This window comes from Dendrobates tinctorius, unplaced genomic scaffold, assembly GCF_039654945.1.
Source record: "Dendrobates tinctorius isolate UK_male_01 unplaced genomic scaffold, ASM3965494v1 ptg000184l, whole genome shotgun sequence".
NCBI lineage: Eukaryota > Metazoa > Chordata > Amphibia > Anura > Dendrobatidae > Dendrobates > Dendrobates tinctorius.
This window is the reverse complement of record NW_027361851.1, coordinates 18,860,583-18,885,128: the sequence shown is the minus strand read 5'-3', so window position 1 is coordinate 18,885,128 and position 24,546 is coordinate 18,860,583. Positions and strand designations below refer to the sequence as shown.

The 24,546-nt window shown below is 36.0% G+C and overlaps 18 non-coding genes across 18 annotated transcripts; all 18 read left to right on the top strand.

Moving 5' to 3' along the window:
- The first annotated feature begins 154 nt into the window (after positions 1-154).
- Positions 155-227, top strand: TRNAF-GAA (transfer RNA phenylalanine (anticodon GAA)). The gene has a single exon. It is a non-coding gene; the product is annotated as a tRNA-Phe (tRNA).
- A 1,960-nt stretch (positions 228-2,187) lies between these two features.
- Positions 2,188-2,260, top strand: TRNAF-GAA (transfer RNA phenylalanine (anticodon GAA)). Its single transcript has one exon. It is a non-coding gene; the product is annotated as a tRNA-Phe (tRNA).
- Positions 2,261-3,255: 995 nt separating this feature from the next.
- Positions 3,256-3,338, top strand: TRNAL-UAG (transfer RNA leucine (anticodon UAG)). Its single transcript has one exon. It is a non-coding gene; the product is annotated as a tRNA-Leu (tRNA).
- An 835-nt stretch (positions 3,339-4,173) lies between these two features.
- TRNAF-GAA (transfer RNA phenylalanine (anticodon GAA)) lies at positions 4,174-4,246 on the top strand. The gene has a single exon. It is a non-coding gene; the product is annotated as a tRNA-Phe (tRNA).
- Positions 4,247-6,206: 1,960 nt separating this feature from the next.
- On the top strand, positions 6,207-6,279 carry TRNAF-GAA (transfer RNA phenylalanine (anticodon GAA)). Its single transcript has one exon. It is a non-coding gene; the product is annotated as a tRNA-Phe (tRNA).
- Positions 6,280-8,239: 1,960 nt separating this feature from the next.
- Positions 8,240-8,312, top strand: TRNAF-GAA (transfer RNA phenylalanine (anticodon GAA)). Its single transcript has one exon. It is a non-coding gene; the product is annotated as a tRNA-Phe (tRNA).
- A 995-nt stretch (positions 8,313-9,307) lies between these two features.
- Positions 9,308-9,390, top strand: TRNAL-CAG (transfer RNA leucine (anticodon CAG)). The gene has a single exon. It is a non-coding gene; the product is annotated as a tRNA-Leu (tRNA).
- An 867-nt stretch (positions 9,391-10,257) lies between these two features.
- Positions 10,258-10,330, top strand: TRNAF-GAA (transfer RNA phenylalanine (anticodon GAA)). The gene has a single exon. It is a non-coding gene; the product is annotated as a tRNA-Phe (tRNA).
- A 1,945-nt stretch (positions 10,331-12,275) lies between these two features.
- On the top strand, positions 12,276-12,348 carry TRNAF-GAA (transfer RNA phenylalanine (anticodon GAA)). The gene has a single exon. It is a non-coding gene; the product is annotated as a tRNA-Phe (tRNA).
- Positions 12,349-14,293: 1,945 nt separating this feature from the next.
- On the top strand, positions 14,294-14,366 carry TRNAF-GAA (transfer RNA phenylalanine (anticodon GAA)). Its single transcript has one exon. It is a non-coding gene; the product is annotated as a tRNA-Phe (tRNA).
- A 995-nt stretch (positions 14,367-15,361) lies between these two features.
- TRNAL-CAG (transfer RNA leucine (anticodon CAG)) lies at positions 15,362-15,444 on the top strand. Its single transcript has one exon. It is a non-coding gene; the product is annotated as a tRNA-Leu (tRNA).
- Positions 15,445-16,311: 867 nt separating this feature from the next.
- On the top strand, positions 16,312-16,384 carry TRNAF-GAA (transfer RNA phenylalanine (anticodon GAA)). Its single transcript has one exon. It is a non-coding gene; the product is annotated as a tRNA-Phe (tRNA).
- Positions 16,385-17,379: 995 nt separating this feature from the next.
- On the top strand, positions 17,380-17,462 carry TRNAL-CAG (transfer RNA leucine (anticodon CAG)). Its single transcript has one exon. It is a non-coding gene; the product is annotated as a tRNA-Leu (tRNA).
- Positions 17,463-18,329: 867 nt separating this feature from the next.
- Positions 18,330-18,402, top strand: TRNAF-GAA (transfer RNA phenylalanine (anticodon GAA)). The gene has a single exon. It is a non-coding gene; the product is annotated as a tRNA-Phe (tRNA).
- Positions 18,403-20,347: 1,945 nt separating this feature from the next.
- On the top strand, positions 20,348-20,420 carry TRNAF-GAA (transfer RNA phenylalanine (anticodon GAA)). The gene has a single exon. It is a non-coding gene; the product is annotated as a tRNA-Phe (tRNA).
- A 995-nt stretch (positions 20,421-21,415) lies between these two features.
- TRNAL-CAG (transfer RNA leucine (anticodon CAG)) lies at positions 21,416-21,498 on the top strand. The gene has a single exon. It is a non-coding gene; the product is annotated as a tRNA-Leu (tRNA).
- Positions 21,499-23,433: 1,935 nt separating this feature from the next.
- TRNAL-CAG (transfer RNA leucine (anticodon CAG)) lies at positions 23,434-23,516 on the top strand. Its single transcript has one exon. It is a non-coding gene; the product is annotated as a tRNA-Leu (tRNA).
- An 867-nt stretch (positions 23,517-24,383) lies between these two features.
- Positions 24,384-24,456, top strand: TRNAF-GAA (transfer RNA phenylalanine (anticodon GAA)). The gene has a single exon. It is a non-coding gene; the product is annotated as a tRNA-Phe (tRNA).
- The last annotated feature ends 90 nt before the right edge of the window (positions 24,457-24,546 follow it).

The following is a 24,546-nucleotide window of genomic DNA, read 5'->3' as shown; positions in this document are numbered from 1 at the left end:
TGAATGTTATTAAATATGTACAGCAAAATGGAAGGCGTTTCAAATAGAAATCATGCTTCAAAAAACAGTCAAATGAAAAATTATAATATATCCCTCCAGGTGTGACACTTGACATTTGCAGAGTGTCAAACCCCCCAGCAAATGTATAGATATGGCCGAAATAGCTCAGTTGGGAGAGCGTTAGACTGAAGATCTAAAGGTCCCTGGTCCAATCCCGGGTTTCGGCAAAATGCTTTTTCTTCACCGTTTACATTTTAAGGAGATATTAAACAAAGCACATGGACTGATCATGATCAAAAGGCCTAAAAATCTTAACTATCTACAGAAAACAAAATGTTAAAAATTTGAGAAACGGTAACTTTTTCCTTTTGAACACATGAATGTTTTTTAGTAATTTTTCCTCTATTTTGTTTTATTTCAGATTGACTTAGCTGTAAGAGGATTAAAAGGTAACCTGAAAGCTGAAACAGACAGCACTTATCAGACACTAGCTGAATGATTATAGTCAGCTTGTTTGACTTTGAAACACTGAGGCATTACTGAGACAAATGTCCTTAAAAAATATGCTGTGGACAAAGTCAAAAAGGCAAAAAACACAAGCTCCACACAGGTCCATCATCTTTAATTTGAAATATAGGAGGTTTCTACTTTAATGGTGAGACAAAGCATCTACATATTTGACATTGCTCCAGTGAGTAGAGCCCACTTAAAAATGTATGGGTTGCTTGTCTCTGCAAGCAAAAGCTGGGCACTAAACTGGCATACTTGCAATGCTGGATGGTTCAGAGTGAAAACACCTATAGGCTGACAATAGTAATTGCAGGTGTTGATTAACTCATTGTGCAAAATAATTTCTAAAATGTGGTCACTTTGGGAGGTTTTCTGCTGTTTTGGTACTCTGCAAATTTCATCTGCAAGGTATTCCTGCAAAATCTGCATTGCAAAACCCAAATAGGGCTCTTCCTTTCAAAGCCCTGCTGTGTGGCCAAACAGTAGTTTCTGAAGAAATGTGGTGCATCACCGTATTTGTGAGAAATCTAACATTTCTAATATCCAAACAAAATAAATGGAGGTTTAAAAATTAATGCAGACGAAAAGTACGCATATAAAAAATGTTATTTATTGACTTTTTTGGGGTGGTGTGAAAAGTTTGTAATCACAAGGAATGGTAACATTTCTGCTGACTAGCATGGAAGGAGTTAAGTTCCAATTGCATATCGAAGCAGTCTAAGGCAAGCGGTCTAATACCGAGCGGTCTAAGGCGCTGCGTTCAGGTCGCAGTCTCCACTGGAGGCGTGGGTTCAAATCCCACTTCTGATATCAACATTTAATTTCAAGAAACTTTATCTTCATTTATTGATTAGATGAGGTCAAACAAAACTTAGTAATGTGGTTTTGAAAAATTTCCTGAGAGTCTTTGGAGTGAATCTGAATTTGTCCTCTCAAAAAAGAACTCTAGGAACATCAAACAGGTTTTTTTGTGCATATGTCTGTTGTTCTTTTGGCACTAGAAAAATCCTTTGGACAGTCAATGAGGAGGGACTATTTCACCTCTTTGTGTTCTCTGTCCCTATTAGGGTAGGGAATCAACCTTCTAAAGTGCTGTCATGAAATATATCTAGAAACGGATTTGCTGGTAAGTCTACTTTCATAGTTTTCACCTCATACATCAATAGACCATAACGATACTTAATTAACAAAAACTTAACAAGTAGGTAATCATAGTTTAAAAAATGTGAAATGCCCATGTCCTTCTGACATGTTTCAGCACATTTTGGGACAAATGGTCTCACTTTTAACAATCAATAAAATATTTTCTCTAAATTTTTGTCTCTTTTTTGCTCCAATTGTTTGCATCTCATAAAAAATAAAACTTGATGTAACATTATGCATGCAAATTGTGTTTTATGTGCGACCATGACCTATTCTAGAAGCACAGGGTCAGAATTATACTGGTGCATGGAGACAAACTGAAAATGTAAAAATTCAATGGCAAAATTGCTGTCTTTTTCTACTCATTCACAAATAGTTAATGAATGTTATTAAATATGTACAGCAAAATGGAAGGCGTTTCAAATAGAAATCATGCTTCAAAAAACAGTCAAATGAAAAATTATAATATATCCCTCCAGGTGTGACACTTGACATTTGCAGAGTGTCAAACCCCCCAGAAAATGTATAGATATGGCCGAAATAGCTCAGTTGGGAGAGCGTTAGACTGAAGATCTAAAGGTCCCTGGTCCAATCCCGGGTTTCGGCAAAATGCTTTTTCTTCACCGTTTACATTTTAAGGAGATATTAAACAAAGCACATGGAGTGATCATGATCAAAAGGCCTAAAAATCTTAACTATCTACAGAAAACAAAATGTTAAAAATTTGAGAAACGGTAACTTTTTCCTTTTGAACACATGAATGTTTTTTAGTAATTTTTCCTCTATTTTGTTTTATTTCAGATTGACTTAGCTGTAAGAGGATTAAAAGGTAACCTGATAGCTGAAACAGACAGCACTTATCAGACACTAGCTGAATGATTATAGTCAGCTTGTTTGACTTTGAAACACTGAGGCATTACTGAGACAAATGTCCTTAAAAAATATGCTGTGGACAAAGTCAAAAAGGCAAAAAACACAAGCTCCACACAGGTCCATCATCTTTAATTTGAAATATAGGAGGTTTCTACTTTAATGGTGAGACAAAGCATCTACATATTTGACATTGCTCCAGTGAGTAGAGCCCACTTAAAAATGTATGGGTTGCTTGTCTCTGCAAGCAAAAGCTGGGCACTAAACTGGCATACTTGCAATGCTGGATGGTTCAGAGTGAAAACACCTATAGGCTGACAATAGTAATTGCAGGTGTTGATTAACTCATTGTGCAAAATAATTTCTAAAATGTGGTCACTTTGGGAGGTTTTCTGCTGTTTTGGTACTCTGCAAATTTCATCTGCAAGGTATTCCTGCAAAATCTGCATTGCAAAACCCAAATAGAGCTCTTCCTTTCAAAGCCCTGCTGTGTGGCCAAACAGTAGTTTCTGAAGAAATGTGGTGCATCACCGCATTTGTGAGAAATCTAACATTTCTAATATCCAAACAAAATAAATGGAGGTTTAAAAATTAATGCAGATGAAAAGTACGCATATAAAAAATGTTATTTATTGACTTTTTTGGGGTGGTGTGACAAGTTTTTAATCACAAGGGATGGTAACATTTCTGCTGACTAGCATGGAAGGAGTTAAGTTCCAATTGCATATCGAAGTCAAGATGGCCGAGTGGTGTAAGGCACTGCGTTTAGGTTGCAGTTTCCCCTGGAGGCGTGGGTTCAAATCCCACTTCTGACATCAACATTTAATTTCAAGAAACTTTATCTTCATGTAATGTGGTTTTGAAAAATTTCCTGAGAGTCTTTGGAGTGAATCTGAATTTGTCCTCTCAAAAAAGAACTCTAGGAACATCAAACAGATTTTTTGTGCATATGTCTGTTGTTCTTTTGGCACTAGAAAAATCCTTTGGACAGTCAATGAGGAGGGACTATTTCACCTCTTTGTGTTCTCTGTCCCTATTAGGGTAGGGAATCAACCTTCTACAGTGCTGTCATGAAATATATCTAGAAACGGATTTGCTGGTAAGTCTACTTTCATAGTTTTCACCTCATACATCAATAGACCATAACGATATTTAATAAACAAAAACTTAACAAGTAGGTAATCATAGTTTAAAAAATGTGAAATGCCAATGTCATTCTGACATGTTTCAGCACATTTTGGGACAAAAGGTCTCACTTTTAACAATCAATAAAATATTTTCTCTAAATTTTTGTCTCTTTTTTGCTCCAATTGTTTGCATCTCATAAAAAATAAAACTTGATGTAACATTATGCATGCAAATTGTGTTTTATGTGCGACCATGACCTATTCTAGAAGCACAGGGTCAGAATTATACTGGTGCATGGAGACAAACTGAAAATGTAAAAATTCAATGGCAAAATTGCTGTCTTTTTCTACTCATTCACAAATAGTTAATGAATGTTATTAAATATGTACAGCAAAATGGAAGGCGTTTCAAATAGAAATCATGCTTCAAAAAACAGTCAAATGAAAAATTATAATATATCCCTCCAGGTGTGACACTTGACATTTGCAGAGTGTCAAACCCCCCAGAAAATGTATAGATATGGCCGAAATAGCTCAGTTGGGAGAGCGTTAGACTGAAGATCTAAAGGTCCCTGGTCCAATCCCGGGTTTCGGCAAAATGCTTTTTCTTCACCGTTTACATTTTAAGGAGATATTAAACAAAGCACATGGACTGATCATGATCAAAAGGCCTAAAAATCTTAACTATCTACAGAAAACAAAATGTTAAAAATTTGAGAAACGGTAACTTTTTCCTTTTGAACACATGAATGTTTTTTAGTAATTTTTCCTCTATTTTGTTTTATTTCAGATTGACTTAGCTGTAAGAGGATTAAAAGGTAACCTGATAGCTGAAACAGACAGCACTTATCAGACACTAGCTGAATGATTATAGTCAGCTTGTTTGACTTTGAAACACTGAGGCATTACTGAGACAAATGTCCTTAAAAAATATGCTGTGGACAAAGTCAAAAAGGCAAAAAACACAAGCTCCACACAGGTCCATCATCTTTAATTTGAAATATAGGAGGTTTCTACTTTAATGGTGAGACAAAGCATCTACATATTTGACATTGCTCCAGTGAGTAGAGCCCACTTAAAAATGTATGGGTTGCTTGTCTCTGCAAGCAAAAGCTGGGCACTAAACTGGCATACTTGCAATGCTGGATGGTTCAGAGTGAAAACACCTATAGGCTGACAATAGTAATTGCAGGTGTTGATTAACTCATTGTGCAAAATAATTTCTAAAATGTGGTCACTTTGGGAGGTTTTCTGCTGTTTTGGTACTCTGCAAATTTCATCTGCAAGGTATTCCTGCAAAATCTGCATTGCAAAACCCAAATAGGGCTCTTCCTTTCAAAGCCCTGCTGTGTGGCCAAACAGTAGTTTCTGAAGAAATGTGGTGCATCACCGTATTTGTGAGAAATCTAACATTTCTAATATCCAAACAAAATAAATGGAGGTTTAAAAATTAATGCAGACGAAAAGTACGCATATAAAAAATGTTATTTATTGACTTTTTTGGGGTGGTGTGAAAAGTTTGTAATCACAAGGAATGGTAACATTTCTGCTGACTAGCATGGAAGGAGTTAAGTTCCAATTGCATATCGAAGCAGTCTAAGGCAAGCGGTCTAATACCGAGCGGTCTAAGGCGCTGCGTTCAGGTCGCAGTCTCCCCTGGAGGCGTGGGTTCAAATCCCACTTCTGATATCAACATTTAATTTCAAGAAACTTTATCTTCATTTATTGATTAGATGAGGTCAAACAAAACTTAGTAATGTGGTTTTGAAAAATTTCCTGAGAGTCTTTGGAGTGAATCTGAATTTGTCCTCTCAAAAAAGAACTCTAGGAACATCAAACAGGTTTTTTTGTGCATATGTCTGTTGTTCTTTTGGCACTAGAAAAATCCTTTGGACAGTCAATGAGGAGGGACTATTTCACCTCTTTGTGTTCTCTGTCCCTATTAGGGTAGGGAATCAACCTTCTAAAGTGCTGTCATGAAATATATCTAGAAACGGATTTGCTGGTAAGTCTACTTTCATAGTTTTCACCTCATACATCAATAGACCATAACGATACTTAATTAACAAAAACTTAACAAGTAGGTAATCATAGTTTAAAAAATGTGAAATGCCCATGTCCTTCTGACATGTTTCAGCACATTTTGGGACAAATGGTCTCACTTTTAACAATCAATAAAATATTTTCTCTAAATTTTTGTCTCTTTTTTGCTCCAATTGTTTGCATCTCATAAAAAATAAAACTTGATGTAACATTATGCATGCAAATTGTGTTTTATGTGCGACCATGACCTATTCTAGAAGCACAGGGTCAGAATTATACTGGTGCATGGAGACAAACTGAAAATGTAAAAATTCAATGGCAAAATTGCTGTCTTTTTCTACTCATTCACAAATAGTTAATGAATGTTATTAAATATGTACAGCAAAATGGAAGGCGTTTCAAATAGAAATCATGCTTCAAAAAACAGTCAAATGAAAAATTATAATATATCCCTCCAGGTGTGACACTTGACATTTGCAGAGTGTCAAACCCCCCAGAAAATGTATAGATATGGCCGAAATAGCTCAGTTGGGAGAGCGTTAGACTGAAGATCTAAAGGTCCCTGGTCCAATCCCGGGTTTCGGCAAAATGCTTTTTCTTCACCGTTTACATTTTAAGGAGATATTAAACAAAGCACATGGACTGATCATGATCAAAAGGCCTAAAAATCTTAACTATCTACAGAAAACAAAATGTTAAAAATTTGAGAAACGGTAACTTTTTCCTTTTGAACACATGAATGTTTTTTAGTAATTTTTCCTCTATTTTGTTTTATTTCAGATTGACTTAGCTGTAAGAGGATTAAAAGGTAACCTGATAGCTGAAACAGACAGCACTTATCAGACACTAGCTGAATGATTATAGTCAGCTTGTTTGACTTTGAAACACTGAGGCATTACTGAGACAAATGTCCTTAAAAAATATGCTGTGGACAAAGTCAAAAAGGCAAAAAACACAAGCTCCACACAGGTCCATCATCTTTAATTTGAAATATAGGAGGTTTCTACTTTAATGGTGAGACAAAGCATCTACATATTTGACATTGCTCCAGTGAGTAGAGCCCACTTAAAAATGTATGGGTTGCTTGTCTCTGCAAGCAAAAGCTGGGCACTAAACTGGCATACTTGCAATGCTGGATGGTTCAGAGTGAAAACACCTATAGGCTGACAATAGTAATTGCAGGTGTTGATTAACTCATTGTGCAAAATAATTTCTAAAATGTGGTCACTTTGGGAGGTTTTCTGCTGTTTTGGTACTCTGCAAATTTCATCTGCAAGGTATTCCTGCAAAATCTGCATTGCAAAACCCAAATAGGGCTCTTCCTTTCAAAGCCCTGCTGTGTGGCCAAACAGTAGTTTCTGAAGAAATGTGGTGCATCACCGTATTTGTGAGAAATCTAACATTTCTAATATCCAAACAAAATAAATGGAGGTTTAAAAATTAATGCAGACGAAAAGTACGCATATAAAAAATGTTATTTATTGACTTTTTTGGGGTGGTGTGAAAAGTTTGTAATCACAAGGAATGGTAACATTTCTGCTGACTAGCATGGAAGGAGTTAAGTTCCAATTGCATATCGAAGCAGTCTAAGGCAAGCGGTCTAATACCGAGCGGTCTAAGGCGCTGCGTTCAGGTCGCAGTCTCCCCTGGAGGCGTGGGTTCAAATCCCACTTCTGATATCAACATTTAATTTCAAGAAACTTTATCTTCATTTATTGATTAGATGAGGTCAAACAAAACTTAGTAATGTGGTTTTGAAAAATTTCCTGAGAGTCTTTGGAGTGAATCTGAATTTGTCCTCTCAAAAAAGAACTCTAGGAACATCAAACAGGTTTTTTTGTGCATATGTCTGTTGTTCTTTTGGCACTAGAAAAATCCTTTGGACAGTCAATGAGGAGGGACTATTTCACCTCTTTGTGTTCTCTGTCCCTATTAGGGTAGGGAATCAACCTTCTAAAGTGCTGTCATGAAATATATCTAGAAACGGATTTGCTGGTAAGTCTACTTTCATAGTTTTCACCTCATACATCAATAGACCATAACGATACTTAATTAACAAAAACTTAACAAGTAGGTAATCATAGTTTAAAAAATGTGAAATGCCCATGTCCTTCTGACATGTTTCAGCACATTTTGGGACAAATGGTCTCACTTTTAACAATCAATAAAATATTTTCTCTAAATTTTTGTCTCTTTTTTGCTCCAATTGTTTGCATCTCATAAAAAATAAAACTTGATGTAACATTATGCATGCAAATTGTGTTTTATGTGCGACCATGACCTATTCTAGAAGCACAGGGTCAGAATTATACTGGTGCATGGAGACAAACTGAAAATGTAAAAATTCAATGGCAAAATTGCTGTCTTTTTCTACTCATTCACAAATAGTTAATGAATGTTATTAAATATGTACAGCAAAATGGAAGGCGTTTCAAATAGAAATCATGCTTCAAAAAACAGTCAAATGAAAAATTATAATATATCCCTCCAGGTGTGACACTTGACATTTGCAGAGTGTCAAACCCCCCAGAAAATGTATAGATATGGCCGAAATAGCTCAGTTGGGAGAGCGTTAGACTGAAGATCTAAAGGTCCCTGGTCCAATCCCGGGTTTCGGCAAAATGCTTTTTCTTCACCGTTTACATTTTAAGGAGATATTAAACAAAGCACATGGAGTGATCATGATCAAAAGGCCTAAAAATCTTAACTATCTACAGAAAACAAAATGTTAAAAATTTGAGAAACGGTAACTTTTTCCTTTTGAACACATGAATGTTTTTTAGTAATTTTTCCTCTATTTTGTTTTATTTCAGATTGACTTAGCTGTAAGAGGATTAAAAGGTAACCTGATAGCTGAAACAGACAGCACTTATCAGACACTAGCTGAATGATTATAGTCAGCTTGTTTGACTTTGAAACACTGAGGCATTACTGAGACAAATGTCCTTAAAAAATATGCTGTGGACAAAGTCAAAAAGGCAAAAAACACAAGCTCCACACAGGTCCATCATCTTTAATTTGAAATATAGGAGGTTTCTACTTTAATGGTGAGACAAAGCATCTACATATTTGACATTGCTCCAGTGAGTAGAGCCCACTTAAAAATGTATGGGTTGCTTGTCTCTGCAAGCAAAAGCTGGGCACTAAACTGGCATACTTGCAATGCTGGATGGTTCAGAGTGAAAACACCTATAGGCTGACAATAGTAATTGCAGGTGTTGATTAACTCATTGTGCAAAATAATTTCTAAAATGTGGTCACTTTGGGAGGTTTTCTGCTGTTTTGGTACTCTGCAAATTTCATCTGCAAGGTATTCCTGCAAAATCTGCATTGCAAAACCCAAATAGAGCTCTTCCTTTCAAAGCCCTGCTGTGTGGCCAAACAGTAGTTTCTGAAGAAATGTGGTGCATCACCGCATTTGTGAGAAATCTAACATTTCTAATATCCAAACAAAATAAATGGAGGTTTAAAAATTAATGCAGATGAAAAGTACGCATATAAAAAATGTTATTTATTGACTTTTTTGGGGTGGTGTGACAAGTTTTTAATCACAAGGGATGGTAACATTTCTGCTGACTAGCATGGAAGGAGTTAAGTTCCAATTGCATATCGAAGTCAGGATGGCCGAGCGGTCTAAGGCGCTGCGTTCAGTTCGCAGTCTTCCCTGGAGGCGTGGGTTCAAATCCCACTTCTGACATCAACATTTAATTTCAAGAAACTTTATCTTCATTTATTGATTAGATGAGGTCAAACAAAACTTAGTAATGTGGTTTTGAAAAATTTCCTGAGAGTCTTTGGAGTGAATCTGAATTTGTCCTCTCAAAAAAGAACTCTAGGAACATCAAACAGGTTTTTTTGTGCATATGTCTGTTGTTCTTTTGGCACTAGAAAAATCCTTTGGACAGTCAATGAGGAGGGACTATTTCACCTCTTTGTGTTCTCTGTCCCTATTAGGGTAGGGAATCAACCTTCTAAAGTGCTGTCATGAAATATATCTAGAAACGGATTTGCTGGTAAGTCTACTTTCATAGTTTTCACCTCATACATCAATAGACCATAACGATACTTAATTAACAAAAACTTAACAAGTAGGTAATCATAGTTTAAAAAATGTGAAATGCCCATGTCCTTCTGACATGTTTCAGCACATTTTGGGACAAATGGTCTCACTTTTAACAATCAATAAAATATTTTCTCTAAATTTTTGTCTCTTTTTTGCTCCAATTGTTTGCATCTCATAAAAAATAAAACTTAATGTAACATTATGCATGCAAATTGTGTTTTATGTGCGACCATGACCTATTCTAGAAGCACAGGGTCAGAATTATACTGGTGCATGGAGACAAACTGAAAATGTAAAAATTCAATGGCAAAATTGCTGTCTTTTTCTACTCATTCACAAATAGTTAATGAATGTTATTAAATATGTACAGCAAAATGGAAGGCGTTTCAAATAGAAATCATGCTTCAAAAAACAGTCAAATGAAAAATTATAATATATCCCTCCAGGTGTGATACTTGACATTTGCAGAGTGTCAAACCCCCCAGAAAATGTATAGCTATGGCCGAAATAGCTCAGTTGGGAGAGCGTTAGACTGAAGATCTAAAGGTCCCTGGTCCAATCCCGGGTTTCGGCAAAATGCTTTTTCTTCACCGTTTACATTTTAAGGAGATATTAAACAAAGCACATGGAGTGATCATGATCAAAAGGCCTAAAAATCTTAACTATCTACAGAAAACAAAATGTTAAAAATTTGAGAAACGGTAACTTTTTCCTTTTGAACACATGAATGTTTTTTAGTAATTTTTCCTCTATTTTGTTTTATTTCAGATTGACTTAGCTGTAAGAGGATTAAAAGGTAACCTGATAGCTGAAACAGACAGCACTTATCAGACACTAGCTGAATGATTATAGTCAGCTTGTTTGACTTTGAAACACTGAGGCATTACTGAGACAAATGTCCTTAAAAAATATGCTGTGGACAAAGTCAAAAAGGCAAAAAACACAAGCTCCACACAGGTCCGTCATCTTTAATTTGAAATATAGGAGGTTTCTACTTTAATGGTGAGACAAAGCATCTACCTATTTGACATTGCTCCAGTGAGTAGAGCCCACTTAAAAATGTATGGGTTGCTTGTCTCTGCAAGCAAAAGCTGGGCACTAAACTGGCATACTTGCAATGCTGGATGGTTCAGAGTGAAAACACCTATAGGCTGACAATAGTAATTGCAGGTGTTGATTAACTCATTGTGCAAAATAATTTCTAAAATGTGGTCACTTTGGGAGGTTTTCTGCTGTTTTGGTACTCTGCAAATTTCATCTGCAAGGTATTCCTGCAAAATCTGCATTGCAAAACCCAAATAGGGCTCTTCCTTTCAAAGCCCTGCTGTGTGGCCAAACAGTAGTTTCTGAAGAAATGTGGTGCATCACCGCATTTGTGAGAAATCTAACATTTCTAATATCCAAACAAAATAAATGGAGGTTTAAAAATTAATGCAGATGAAAAGTACGCATATAAAAAATGTTATTTATTGACTTTTTTGGGGTGGTGTGACAAGTTTTTAATCACAAGGGATGGTAACATTTCTGCTGACTAGCATGGAAGGAGTTAAGTTCCCATTGCATATCGTAGTCAGTATGGCCGAGCGGTCTAAGGCGCTGCGTTCAGTTCGCAGTCTTCCCTGGAGGCGTGGGTTCAAATCCCACTTCTGACATCAACATTTAATTTCAAGAAACTTTATCTTCATTTATTGATTAGATGAGGTCAAACAAAACTTAGTAATGTGGTTTTGAAAAATTTCCTGAGAGTCTTTGGAGTGAATCTGAATTTGTCCTCTCAAAAAAGAACTCTAGGAACATCAAACAGGTTTTTTTGTGCATATGTCTGTTGTTCTTTTGGCACTAGAAAAATCCTTTGGACAGTCAATGAGGAGGGACTATTTCACCTCTTTGTGTTCTCTGTCCCTATTAGGGTAGGGAATCAACCTTCTAAAGTGCTGTCATGAAATATATCTAGAAACGGATTTGCTGGTAAGTCTACTTTCATAGTTTTCACCTCATACATCAATAGACCATAACGATACTTAATTAACAAAAACTTAACAAGTAGGTAATCATAGTTTAAAAAATGTGAAATGCCCATGTCCTTCTGACATGTTTCAGCACATTTTGGGACAAATGGTCTCACTTTTAACAATCAATAAAATATTTTCTCTAAATTTTTGTCTCTTTTTTGCTCCAATTGTTTGCATCTCATAAAAAATAAAACTTAATGTAACATTATGCATGCAAATTGTGTTTTATGTGCGACCATGACCTATTCTAGAAGCACAGGGTCAGAATTATACTGGTGCATGGAGACAAACTGAAAATGTAAAAATTCAATGGCAAAATTGCTGTCTTTTTCTACTCATTCACAAATAGTTAATGAATGTTATTAAATATGTACAGCAAAATGGAAGGCGTTTCAAATAGAAATCATGCTTCAAAAAACAGTCAAATGAAAAATTATAATATATCCCTCCAGGTGTGATACTTGACATTTGCAGAGTGTCAAACCCCCCAGAAAATGTATAGCTATGGCCGAAATAGCTCAGTTGGGAGAGCGTTAGACTGAAGATCTAAAGGTCCCTGGTCCAATCCCGGGTTTCGGCAAAATGCTTTTTCTTCACCGTTTACATTTTAAGGAGATATTAAACAAAGCACATGGAGTGATCATGATCAAAAGGCCTAAAAATCTTAACTATCTACAGAAAACAAAATGTTAAAAATTTGAGAAACGGTAACTTTTTCCTTTTGAACACATGAATGTTTTTTAGTAATTTTTCCTCTATTTTGTTTTATTTCAGATTGACTTAGCTGTAAGAGGATTAAAAGGTAACCTGATAGCTGAAACAGACAGCACTTATCAGACACTAGCTGAATGATTATAGTCAGCTTGTTTGACTTTGAAACACTGAGGCATTACTGAGACAAATGTCCTTAAAAAATATGCTGTGGACAAAGTCAAAAAGGCAAAAAACACAAGCTCCACACAGGTCCGTCATCTTTAATTTGAAATATAGGAGGTTTCTACTTTAATGGTGAGACAAAGCATCTACCTATTTGACATTGCTCCAGTGAGTAGAGCCCACTTAAAAATGTATGGGTTGCTTGTCTCTGCAAGCAAAAGCTGGGCACTAAACTGGCATACTTGCAATGCTGGATGGTTCAGAGTGAAAACACCTATAGGCTGACAATAGTAATTGCAGGTGTTGATTAACTCATTGTGCAAAATAATTTCTAAAATGTGGTCACTTTGGGAGGTTTTCTGCTGTTTTGGTACTCTGCAAATTTCATCTGCAAGGTATTCCTGCAAAATCTGCATTGCAAAACCCAAATAGGGCTCTTCCTTTCAAAGCCCTGCTGTGTGGCCAAACAGTAGTTTCTGAAGAAATGTGGTGCATCACCGCATTTGTGAGAAATCTAACATTTCTAATATCCAAACAAAATAAATGGAGGTTTAAAAATTAATGCAGATGAAAAGTACGCATATAAAAAATGTTATTTATTGACTTTTTTGGGGTGGTGTGACAAGTTTTTAATCACAAGGGATGGTAACATTTCTGCTGACTAGCATGGAAGGAGTTAAGTTCCCATTGCAAATCGTAGTCAGTATGGCCGAGCGGTCTAAGGCGCTGCGTTCAGTTCGCAGTCTTCCCTGGAGGCGTGGGTTCAAATCCCACTTCTGACATCAACATTTAATTTCAAGAAACTTTATCTTCATTTATTGATTAGATGAGGTCAAACAAAACTTAGTAATGTGGTTTTGAAAAATTTCCTGAGAGTCTTTGGAGTGAATCTGAATTTGTCCTCTCAAAAAAGAACTCTAGGAACATCAAACAGGTTTTTTTGTGCATATGTCTGTTGTTCTTTTGGCACTAGAAAAATCCTTTGGACAGTCAATGAGGAGGGACTATTTCACCTCTTTGTGTTCTCTGTCCCTATTAGGGTAGGGAATCAACCTTCTAAAGTGCTGTCATGAAATATATCTAGAAACGGATTTGCTGGTAAGTCTACTTTCATAGTTTTCACCTCATACATCAATAGACCATAACGATACTTAATTAACAAAAACTTAACAAGTAGGTAATCATAGTTTAAAAAATGTGAAATGCCCATGTCCTTCTGACATGTTTCAGCACATTTTGGGACAAATGGTCTCACTTTTAACAATCAATAAAATATTTTCTCTAAATTTTTGTCTCTTTTTTGCTCCAATTGTTTGCATCTCATAAAAAATAAAACTTGATGTAACATTATGCATGCAAATTGTGTTTTATGTGCGACCATGACCTATTCTAGAAGCACAGGGTCAGAATTATACTGGTGCATGGAGACAAACTGAAAATGTAAAAATTCAATGGCAAAATTGCTGTCTTTTTCTACTCATTCACAAATAGTTAATGAATGTTATTAAATATGTACAGCAAAATGGAAGGCGTTTCAAATAGAAATCATGCTTCAAAAAACAGTCAAATGAAAAATTATAATATATCCCTCCAGGTGTGACACTTGACATTTGCAGAGTGTCAAACCCCCCAGAAAATGTATAGATATGGCCGAAATAGCTCAGTTGGGAGAGCGTTAGACTGAAGATCTAAAGGTCCCTGGTCCAATCCCGGGTTTCGGCAAAATGCTTTTTCTTCACCGTTTACATTTTAAGGAGATATTAAACAAAGCACATGGACTGATCATGATCAAAAGGCCTAAAAATCTTAACTATCTACAGAAAACAAAATGTTAAAAATTTGAGAAACGGTAACTTTTTCCTTTTGAACACATGAATGTTTTTTAGTAATTTTTCCTCTATTTTGTTTTATTTCAGATTGACTTAGCTGTAAGAGGATTAAAAGGTAACCTGATAGCTGAAACAGACAGCACTTATCAGACACTAGCTGAATGATTATAGTCAGCTTGTTTGACTTTGAAACACTGAGGCATTACTGAGACAAATGTCCTTAAAAAATATGCTGTGGACAAAGTCAAAAAGGCAAAAAACACAAGCTCCACACAGGTCCGTCATCTTTAATTTGAAATATAGGAGGTTTCTACTTTAATGGTGAGACAAAGCATCTACCTATTTGACATTGCTCCAGTGAGTAGAGCCCACTTAAAAATGTATGGGTTGCTTGTCTCTGCAAGCAAAAGCTGGGCACTAAACTGGCATACTTGCAATGCTGGATGGTTCAGAGTGAAAACACCTATAGGCTGACAATAGTAATTGCAGGTGTTGATTAACTCATTGTGCAAAATAATTTCTAAAATGTGGTCACTTTGGGAGGTTTTCTGCTGTTTTGGTACTCTGCAAATTTCATCTGCAAGGTATTCCTGCAAAATCTGCATTGCAAAACCCAAATAGGGCTCTTCCTTTCAAAGCCCTGCTGTGTGGCCAAACAGTAGTTTCTGAAGAAATGTGGTGCATCACCGCATTTGTGAGAAATCTAACATTTCTAATATCCAAACAAAATAAATGGAGGTTTAAAAATTAATGCAGACGAAAAGTACGCATATAAAAAATGTTATTTATTGACTTTTTTGGGGTGGTGTGACAAGTTTTTAATCACAAGGGATGGTAACATTTCTGCTGACTAGCATGGAAGGAGTTAAGTTCCAATTGCATATCGAAGTCAGGATGGCTGAGCGGTCTAAGGCGCTGCGTTCAGGTCGCAGTCTTCCCTGGAGGCGTGGGTTCAAATCCCACTTCTGACATCAACATTTAATTTCAAGAAACTTTATCTTCATTTATTGATTAGATGAGGTCAAACAAAACTTAGTAATGTGGTTTTGAAAAATTTCCTGAGAGTCTTTGGAGTGAATCTGAATTTGTCCTCTCAAAAAAGAACTCTAGGAACATCAAACAGGTTTTTTTGTGCATATGTCTGTTGTTCTTTTGGCACTAGAAAAATCCTTTGGACAGTCAATGAGGAGGGACTATTTCACCTCTTTGTGTTCTCTGTCCCTATTAGGGTAGGGAATCAACCTTCTACAGTGCTGTCATGAAATATATCTAGAAACGGATTTGCTGGTAAGTCTACTTTCATAGTTTTCACCTCATACATCAATAGACCATAACGATACTTAATTAACAAAAACTTAACAAGTAGGTAATCATAGTTTAAAAAATGTGAAATGCCCATGTCCTTCTGACATGTTTCAGCACATTTTGGGACAAATGGTCTCACTTTTAACAATCAATAAAATATTTTCTCTAAATTTTTGTCTCTTTTTTGCTCCAATTGTTTGCATCTCATAAAAAATAAAACTTGATGTAACATTATGCATGCAAATTGTGTTTTATGTGCGACCATGACCTATTCTAGAAGCACAGGGTCAGAATTATACTGGTGCATGGAGACAAACTGAAAATGTAAAAATTCAATGGCAAAATTGCTGTCTTTTTCTACTCATTCACAAATAGTTAATGAATGTTATTAAATATGTACAGCAAAATGGAAGGCGTTTCAAATAGAAATCATGCTTCAAAAAACAGTCAAATGAAAAATTATAATATATCCCTCCAGGTGTGACACTTGACATTTGCAGAGTGTCAAACCCCCCAGAAAATGTATAGATATGGCCGAAATAGCTCAGTTGGGAGAGCGTTAGACTGAAGATCTAAAGGTCCCTGGTCCAATCCCGGGTTTCGGCAAAATGCTTTTTCTTCACCGTTTACATTTTAAGGAGATATTAAACAAAGCACATGGACTGATCATGATCAAAAGGCCTAAAAATCTTAACTATCTACAGAAAACAAAATGTTAAAAATTTGAGAAACGGTAACTTTTTCCTTTTGAACACATGAATGTTTTTTAGTAATTTTTCCTCTATTTTGTTTTATTTCAGATTGACTTAGCTGTAAGAGGATTAAAAGGTAACCTGATAGCTGAAACAGACAGCACTTATCAGACACTAGCTGAATGATTATAGTCAGCTTGTTTGACTTTGAAACACTGAGGCATTACTGAGACAAATGTCCTTAAAAAATATGCTGTGGACAAAGTCAAAAAGGCAAAAAACACAAGCTCCACACAGGTCCGTCATCTTTAATTTGAAATATAGGAGGTTTCTACTTTAATGGTGAGACAAAGCATCTACATATTTGACATTGCTCCAGTGAGTAGAGCCCACTTAAAAATGTATGGGTTGCTTGTCTCTGCAAGCAAAAGCTGGGCACTAAACTGGCATACTTGCAATGCTGGATGGTTCAGAGTGAAAACACCTATAGGCTGACAATAGTAATTGCAGGTGTTGATTAACTCATTGTGCAAAATAATTTCTAAAATGTGGTCACTTTGGGAGGTTTTCTGCTGTTTTGGTACTCTGCAAATTTCATCTGCAAGGTATTCCTGCAAAATCTGCATTGCAAAACCCAAATAGGGCTCTTCCTTTCAAAGCCCTGCTGTGTGGCCAAACAGTAGTTTCTGAAGAAATGTGGTGCATCACCGCATTTGTGAGAAATCTAACATTTCTAATATCCAAACAAAATAAATGGAGGTTTAAAAATTAATGCAGACGAAAAGTACGCATATAAAAAATGTTATTTATTGACTTTTTTGGGGTGGTGTGACAAGTTTTTAATCACAAGGGATGGTAACATTTCTGCTGACTAGCATGGAAGGAGTTAAGTTCCAATTGCATATCGAAGTCAGGATGGCAGAGCGGTCTAAGGCGCTGCGTTCAGGTCGCAGTCTTCCCTGGAGGCGTGGGTTCAAATCCCACTTCTGACATCAACATTTAATTTCAAGAAACTTTATCTTCATTTATTGATTAGATGAGGTCAAACAAAACTTAGTAATGTGGTTTTGAAAAATTTCCTGAGAGTCTTTGGAGTGAATCTGAATTTGTCCTCTCAAAAAAGAACTCTAGGAACATCAAACAGGTTTTTTTGTGCATATGTCTGTTGTTCTTTTGGCACTAGAAAAATCCTTTGGACAGTCAATGAGGAGGGACTATTTCACCTCTTTGTGTTCTCTGTCCCTATTAGGGTAGGGAATCAACCTTCTACAGTGCTGTCATGAAATATATCTAGAAACGGATTTGCTGGTAAGTCTACTTTCATAGTTTTCACCTCATACATCAATAGACCATAACGATACTTAATTAACAAAAACTTAACAAGTAGGTAATCATAGTTTAAAAAATGTGAAATGCCCATGTCCTTCTGACATGTTTCAGCACATTTTGGGACAAATGGTCTCACTTTTAACAATCAATAAAATATTTTCTCTAAATTTTTGTCTCTTTTTTGCTCCAATTGTTTGCATCTCATAAAAAATAAAACTTGATGTAACATTATGCATGCAAATTGTGTTTTATGTGCGACCATGACCTATTCTAGAAGCACAGGGTCAGAATTATACTGGTGCATGGAGACAAACTGAAAATGTAAAAATTCAATGGCAAAATTGCTGTCTTTTTCTACTCATTCACAAATAGTTAATGAATGTTATTAAATATGTACAGCAAAATGGAAGGCGTTTCAAATAGAAATCATGCTTCAAAAAACAGTCAAATGAAAAATTATAATATATCCCTCCAGGTGTGACACTTGACATTTGCAGAGTGTCAAACCCCCCAGAAAATGTATAGATATGGCCGAAATAGCTCAGTTGGGAGAGCGTTAGACTGAAGATCTAAAGGTCCCTGGTCCAATCCCGGGTTTCGGCAAAATGCTTTTTCTTCACCGTTTACATTTTAAGGAGATATTAAACAAAGCACATGGACTGATCATGATCAAAAGGCCTAAAAATCTTAACTATCTACAGAAAACAAAATGTTAAAAATTTGAGAAACGGTAACTTTTTCCTTTTGAACACATGAATGTTTTTTAGTAATTTTTCCTCTATTTTGTTTTATTTCAGATTGACTTAGCTGTAAGAGGATTAAAAGGTAACCTGATAGCTGAAACAGACAGCACTTATCAGACACTAGCTGAATGATTATAGTCAGCTTGTTTGACTTTGAAACACTGAGGCATTACTGAGACAAATGTCCTTAAAAAATATGCTGTGGACAAAGTCAAAAAGGCAAAAAACACAAGCTCCACACAGGTCCGTCATCTTTAATTTGAAATATAGGAGGTTTCTACTTTAATGGTGAGACAAAGCATCTACCTATTTGACATTGCTCCAGTGAGTAGAGCCCACTTAAAAATGTATGGGTTGCTTGTCTCTGCAAGCAAAAGCTGGGCACTAAACTGGCATACTTGCAATGCTGGATGGTTCAGAGTGAAAACACCTATAGGCTGACAATAGTAATTGCAGGTGTTGATTAACTCATTGTGCAAAATAATTTCTAAAATGTGGTCACTTTGGGAGGTTTTCTGCTGTTTTGGTACTCTGCAAATTTCATCTGCAAGGTATTCCTGCAAAATCTGCATTGCAAAACCCAAATAGGGCTCTTCCTTTCAAAGCCCTGCTGTGTGGCCAAACAGTAGTTTCTGAAGAAATGTGGTGCATCACCGCATTTGTGAGAAATCTAACATTTCTAATATCCAAACAAAATAAATGGAGGTTTAAAAATTAATGCAGACGAAAAGTACGCATATAAAAAATGTTATTTATTGACTTTTTTGGGGTGGTGTGACAAGTTTTTAATCACAAGGGATGGTAACATTTCTGCTGACTAGCATGGAAGGAGTTAAGTTCCAATTGCATATCTAAGTCAGGATGGCCGAGCGGTCTAAGGCGCTGCGTTCAGTTCGCAGTCTTGCCTGGAGGCGTGGGTTCAAATCCCACTTCTGACATCAACATTTAATTTCAAGAAACTTTATCTTCATTTATTGATTAGATGAGGTCAAACAAAACTTAGTAATGTGGTTTTGAAAAATTTCCTGAGAGTCTTTGGAGTGAATCTGAATTTGTCCTCTCAAAAAAGAACTCTAGGAACATCAAACAGGTTTTTTTGTGCATATGTCTGTTGTTCTTTTGGCACTAGAAAAATCCTTTGGACAGTCAATGAGGAGGGACTATTTCACCTCTTTGTGTTCTCTGTCCCTATTAGGGTAGGGAATCAACCTTCTAAAGTGCTGTCATGAAATATATCTAGAAACGGATTTGCTGGTAAGTCTACTTTCATAGTTTTCACCTCATACATCAATAGACCATAACGATACTTAATTAACAAAAACTTAACAAGTAGGTAATCATAGTTTAAAAAATGTGAAATGCCCATGTCCTTCTGACATGTTTCAGCACATTTTGGGACAAATGGTCTCACTTTTAACAATCAATAAAATATTTTCTCTAAATTTTTGTCTCTTTTTTGCTCCAATTGTTTGCATCTCATAAAAAATAAAACTTGATGTAACATTATGCATGCAAATTGTGTTTTATGTGCGACCATGACCTATTCTAGAAGCACAGGGTCAGAATTATACTGGTGCATGGAGACAAACTGAAAATGTAAAAATTCAATGGCAAAATTGCTGTCTTTTTCTACTCATTCACAAATAGTTAATGAATGTTATTAAATATGTACAGCAAAATGGAAGGCGTTTCAAATAGAAATCATGCTTCAAAAAACAGTCAAATGAAAAATTATAATATATCCCTCCAGGTGTGACACTTGACATTTGCAGAGTGTCAAACCCCCCAGAAAATGTATAGATATGGCCGAAATAGCTCAGTTGGGAGAGCGTTAGACTGAAGATCTAAAGGTCCCTGGTCCAATCCCGGGTTTCGGCAAAATGCTTTTTCTTCACCGTTTACATTTTAAGGAGATATTAAACAAAGCACATGGACTGATCATGATCAAAAGGCCTAAAAATCTTAACTATCTACAGAAAACAAAATGTTAAAAATTTGAGAAACGGTAACTTTTTCCTTTTGAACACATGAATGTTTTTTAGTAATTTTTCCTCTATTTTGTTTTATTTCAGATTGACTTAGCTGTAAGAGGATTAAAAGGTAACCTGATAGCTGAAACAGACAGCACTTATCAGACACTAGCTGAATGATTATAGTCAGCTTGTTTGACTTTGAAACACTGAGGCATTACTGAGACAAATGTCCTTAAAAAATATGCTGTGGACAAAGTCAAAAAGGCAAAAAACACAAGCTCCACACAGGTCCATCATCTTTAATTTGAAATATAGGAGGTTTCTACTTTAATGGTGAGACAAAGCATCTACATATTTGACATTGCTCCAGTGAGTAGAGCCCACTTAAAAATGTATGGGTTGCTTGTCTCTGCAAGCAAAAGCTGGGCACTAAACTGGCATACTTGCAATGCTGGATGGTTCAGAGTGAAAACACCTATAGGCTGACAATAGTAATTGCAGGTGTTGATTAACTCATTGTGCAAAATAATTTCTAAAATGTGGTCACTTTGGGAGGTTTTCTGCTGTTTTGGTACTCTGCAAATTTCATCTGCAAGGTATTCCTGCAAAATCTGCATTGCAAAACCCAAATAGGGCTCTTCCTTTCAAAGCCCTGCTGTGTGGCCAAACAGTAGTTTCTGAAGAAATGTGGTGCATCACCGCATTTGTGAGAAATCTAACATTTCTAATATCCAAACAAAATAAATGGAGGTTTAAAAATTAATGCAGACGAAAAGTACGCATATAAAAAATGTTATTTATTGACTTTTTTGGGGTGGTGTGACAAGTTTTTAATCACAAGGGATGGTAACATTTCTGCTGACTAGCATGGAAGGAGTTAAGTTCCAATTGCATATCGAAGTCAGGATGGCCGAGCGGTCTAAGGCGCTGCGTTCAGGTCGCAGTCTTCCCTGGAGGCGTGGGTTCAAATCCCACTTCTGACATCAACATTTAATTTCAAGAAACTTTATCTTCATTTATTGATTAGATGAGGTCAAACAAAACTTAGTAATGTGGTTTTGAAAAATTTCCTGAGAGTCTTTGGAGTGAATCTGAATTTGTCCTCTCAAAAAAGAACTCTAGGAACATCAAACAGATTTTTTTGTGCATATGTCTGTTGTTCTTTTGGCACTAGAAAAATCCTTTGGACAGTCAATGAGGAGGGACTATTTCACCTCTTTGTGTTCTCTGTCCCTATTAGGGTAGGGAATCAACCTTCTACAGTGCTGTCATGAAATATATCTAGAAACGGATTTGCTGGTAAGTCTACTTTCATAGTTTTCACCTCATACATCAATAGACCATAACGATACTTAATTAACAAAAACTTAACAAGTAGGTAATCATAGTTTAAAAAATGTGAAATGCCCATGTCCTTCTGACATGTTTCAGCACATTTTGGGACAAATGGTCTCACTTTTAACAATCAATAAAATATTTTCTCTAAATTTTTGTCTCTTTTTTGCTCCAATTGTTTGCATCTCATAAAAAATAAAACTTGATGTAACATTATGCATGCAAATTGTGTTTTATGTGCGACCATGACCTATTCTAGAAGCACAGGGTCAGAATTATACTGGTGCATGGAGACAAACTGAAAATGTAAAAATTCAATGGCAAAATTGCTGTCTTTTTCTACTCATTCACAAATAGTTAATGAATGTTATTAAATATGTACAGCAAAATGGAAGGCGTTTCAAATAGAAATCATGCTTCAAAAAACAGTCAAATGAAAAATTATAATATATCCCTCCAGGTGTGACACTTGACATTTGCAGAGTGTCAAACCCCCCAGCAAATGTATAGATATGGCCGAAATAGCTCAGTTGGGAGAGCGTTAGAATGAAGATCTAAAGGTCCCTGGTCCAATCCCGGGTTTCGGCAAAATGCTTTTTCTTCACCGTTTACATTTTAAGGAGATATTAAACAAAGCACATGGACTGATCATGATCAAAAGGCCTAAAAATCTTAACTATCTACAGAAAACAAAATGTTAAAAATTTGAGAAACGGTAACTTTTTCCTTTTGAACACATGAATGTTTTTTAGTAATTTTTCCTCTATTTTGTTTTATTTCAGATTGACTTAGCTGTAAGAGGATTAAAAGGTAACCTGATAGCTGAAACAGACAGCACTTATCAGACACTAGCTGAATGATTATAGTCAGCTTGTTTGACTTTGAAACACTGAGGCATTACTGAGACAAATGTCCTTAAAAAATATGCTGTGGACAAAGTCAAAAAGGCAAAAAACACAAGCTCCACACAGGTCCATCATCTTTAATTTGAAATATAGGAGGTTTCTACTTTAATGGTGAGACAAAGCATCTACATATTTGACATTGCTCCAGTGAGTAGAGCCCACTTAAAAATGTATGGGTTGCTTGTCTCTGCAAGCAAAAGCTGGGCACTAAACTGGCATACTTGCAATGCTGGATGGTTCAGAGTGAAAACACCTATAGGCTGACAATAGTAATTGCAGGTGTTGATTAACTCATTGTGCAAAATAATTTCTAAAATGTGGTCACTTTGGGAGGTTTTCTGCTGTTTTGGTACTCTGCAAATTTCATCTGCAAGGTATTCCTGCAAAATCTGCATTGCAAAACCCAAATAGGGCTCTTCCTTTCAAAGCCCTGCTGTGTGGCCAAACAGTAGTTTCTGAAGAAATGTGGTGCATCACCGCATTTGTGAGAAATCTAACATTTCTAATATCCAAACAAAATAAATGGAGGTTTAAAAATTAATGCAGACGAAAAGTACGCATATAAAAAATGTTATTTATTGACTTTTTTGGGGTGGTGTGACAAGTTTTTAATCACAAGGGATGGTAACATTTCTGCTGACTAGCATGGAAGGAGTTAAGTTCCAATTGCATATCGAAGTCAGGATGGCCGAGCGGTCTAAGGCGCTGCGTTCAGGTCGCAGTCTTCCCTGGAGGCGTGGGTTCAAATCCCACTTCTGACATCAACATTTAATTTCAAGAAACTTTATCTTCATTTATTGATTAGATGAGGTCAAACAAAACTTAGTAATGTGGTTTTGAAAAATTTCCTGAGAGTCTTTGGAGTGAATCTGAATTTGTCCTCTCAAAAAAGAACTCTAGGAACATCAAACAGGTTATTTTGTGCATATGTCTGTTGTTCTTTTGGCACTAGAAAAATCCTTTGGACAGTCAATGAGGAGGGACTATTTCACCTCTTTGTGTTCTCTGTCCCTATTAGGGTAGGGAATCAACCTTCTACAGTGCTGTCATGAAATATATCTAGAAACGGATTTGCTGGTAAGTCTACTTTCATAGTTTTCACCTCATACATCAATAGACCATAACGATACTTAATTAACAAAAACTTAACAAGTAGGTAATCATAGTTTAAAAAATGTGAAATGCCCATGTCCTTCTGACATGTTTCAGCACATTTTGGGACAAATGGTCTCACTTTTAACAATCAATAAAATATTTTCTCTAAATTTTTGTCTCTTTTTTGCTCCAATTGTTTGCATCTCATAAAAAATAAAACTTGATGTAACATTATGCATGCAAATTGTGTTTTATGTGCGACCATGACCTATTCTAGAAGCACAGGGTCAGAATTATACTGGTGCATGGAGACAAACTGAAAATGTAAAAATTCAATGGCAAAATTGCTGTCTTTTTCTACTCATTCACAAATAGTTAATGAATGTTATTAAATATGTACAGCAAAATGGAAGGCGTTTCAAATAGAAATCATGCTTCAAAAAACAGTCAAATGAAAAATTATAATATATCCCTCCAGGTGTGACACTTGACATTTGCAGAGTGTCAAACCCCCCAGAAAATGTATAGATATGGCCGAAATAGCTCAGTTGGGAGAGCGTTAGACTGAAGATCTAAAGGTCCCTGGTCCAATCCCGGGTTTCGGCAAAATGCTTTTTCTTCACCGTTTACATTTTAAGGAGATATTAAACAAAGCACATGGACTGATCATGATCAAAAGGCCTAAAAATCTTAACT